We start from the raw sequence: 2,583 nt of genomic DNA on the forward strand, positions 1-2,583 counted from the left end.
GAATGAATAAGAAACACCCAAAAAGAATTGATGTCTTTGAATTGTGGTGTAATGAACAAATGGTGGATTGCCAAAAGAGCAAACAGATCTTTTTTTGGAGTATGTGTAATCCAAGGAACTCCTTAGAGCTGAGGATGGTGACTTCTGATATTGGCATGGCGTCAGGGGTGCCAGTCTCTCACGTGTCAGCCAAAGATGGCTGCGCCCATGCCAGATAAGCAGAGTTTATCTTGTACCCTCGTGTAGTTGAGGAAAACCAGTGGAGTCACCGGCTGTTGAGAGAAGGGGAATATAAGGCTCCAAGATGAAAAATCATGAACCAGATGATACGATCAAGGAAAACATAATACCTATTGAATTTATAACCAGAAAACTTAACCAACTTCCAGAAGTAGAAAAGAATCTACTTAAACACTGATCAACATATATTGGACTTAGTGCTGCTCTTTGTGGCCTAATACCAAACAGTCTTTTTCGACGCATCTTAAATGTGACACAGGCTCGGATAGCAGCTGTCTTACCAATGGCAGTTATTCCATTTATTACAGCACATTTAGTTTACAAAGGCTTTGTAAGCTTACCTTTGAGTACAGGTTATCTGAGCTGTGAAACTTGTACTGTAACATGGGGTGGACTGGTTGGTCTTCTTTTCAGAGGTCTTTACCCTGTTGTTTTGGCTATACCTGTGAATGGTGGCCTAGAAAGGAAACATCTTAACTTTCTGCATCAGGATTTCTAAACCTGTCTTTAGAAAAATGCTTTTCCCCATTTTGCTTCAGACTGCATTTGTGGTTTGTCTTGGGTCTAGGCAATATAAGTTACTCATAAAAGCCCTTCATTTACCTGAACCTGACCTAGAAACGTCCAAGATTTAGAATCTTAGAAGTATATATACAAAAATAAAATGGTTTTTAAAAATAAAAAATAAAGAAGTTGAAAGAGTAGAGGGTCTGTGGAAAAGGAAAGACCGTCCATGAGATTGGTTGGCACAGCAGCTGTAGCATGGCCTCATGCACAGCAGAGATTTGTGGATGGTGCAGAAGCAGGCAAGGTTTTGATCTGCTGTACATGAGGTTGCTATGAGTCAAATTGTAGAGATATGTTGAAAGCATACAACCCTTTCACACATCTTTCCTGAATTTCAGTCATGGCAGTCTTTCCTTGTTCTGTTCAGAATACCTGCTTCTTAATCTACATTTAGGTTCTCCAGTCTTCTCAACATCCGTAAAGATTACAGCTTAGAAAACCCCCGCAGGGCAATTCTGCTGAGTCATCCTGGGTCCCATGAGGCTGAATCAGCTCAGCAAATCAACAGCATTGGTTAGGATCCCCCGTGACACAGTGGCCAAGTTACTGGCTTCTACCTCAAAGGTCAGCAGTGCAGGCTGGATAATAGTTGGTTCACCTGGGGCAACTAGCAGGAGGGTCAGGAATAGGAGGACAATATGGAATGTCTAATTGCCTCCATAAACAACTGTGATAAATGTGTGACTAATTGTCTTCATAAACAACTTCCTTTTCAATCATAGGACTGCACTGTTCCCAGTTACCATTAGTGGAGATCTTGATTAGAGGTTTTATAGGAGAAAAACCTAATCAAAAGGGAAAAATTACTAAACTAAATTTTTTTAAACTAAATTTTTAATGCTTATAACTTTATGGAGCTATAGAGGCTGGATGAAACCCCTTGAGATAAACTTTAAAACTTAATATCACTTGATGTCATACTAAAACGAAATAAGAAGTTTATGCTGCAACCTGATGGCTTGCTCTGGACTTTGCTTGTAGATAGAGAAGCTCAAAGTTGTCAAGTTGAAGAGGATTCTTCAGCCAAAAAAAGGACATGCTTATTCCCTCAGAATACTGGTTTGATGTTGTTGTTGTGTGTTCTTGAGTTGCCTGTGGCCCATAGCGACCCTGTGTATAATAGCTCTGAACTCTGCTCTATCCTGAGCCAATCTCACTGACTGACACACCTACTCCAGTCACTGTACTCCAGTCACTGTATCAATCCATCTCATCCAAGGTCATCTTCTCCTTTGCTGTGTCTCCACCTTTCTAAACATACTGTCCTTCTCCAAGGACTGGTTGCTCCTGACCAAGTGCTCAAAGTTTATGAGACAGAGCTTCAAAATCCTTGCTTGAAGAACAGGCTGGTTTCACCCTCTCCAGGACAGATCTGTTAGTTGTCTTGGCAATCCATGGTTTTGTTCAAAACTCTTCTCCAGCACCACAACTCAAAGCCATCGATTTTCCTTCTGTTGTTCTTATTCATTGTCCATCTCTCTGATGCATGGCAAGTAGTTGTGAAGACAATGGCTTGGATCAGGCACATCTTAGTTTCTAGACTGACATTGCTGTTCATCAGTACTCTGGAGAGGTCCCTGACAGCATACTTTCCCATTGTCATTCATCTTTTTATTTCTGGGTTACTGGTACCCAGAGTGTTGACTATGGAGCCAAGCAAGCTGAAGCTATTAACAATCTCAATCTTTTCTCTGTCTGTCATACTGCTGCCACTTGGCCCAGTGTAGAGAGACTTTGTTTTCTTGATGTTGAACGTCAATCCATATTGAAGGCTGC

At 41.1% G+C, this 2,583-nt stretch overlaps 1 pseudogene; it reads left to right on the forward strand.

The window, feature by feature from the left end:
• The first annotated feature begins 304 nt into the window (after positions 1-304).
• LOC102850671 lies at positions 305-875 on the forward strand (annotated as a pseudogene).
• The last annotated feature ends 1,708 nt before the right edge of the window (positions 876-2,583 follow it).

Source organism: Elephantulus edwardii, unplaced genomic scaffold (assembly GCF_000299155.1).
Source record: "Elephantulus edwardii isolate Elephantulus edwardi_28Jun2011 unplaced genomic scaffold, EleEdw1.0 scaffold00032, whole genome shotgun sequence".
NCBI lineage: Eukaryota > Metazoa > Chordata > Mammalia > Macroscelidea > Macroscelididae > Elephantulus > Elephantulus edwardii.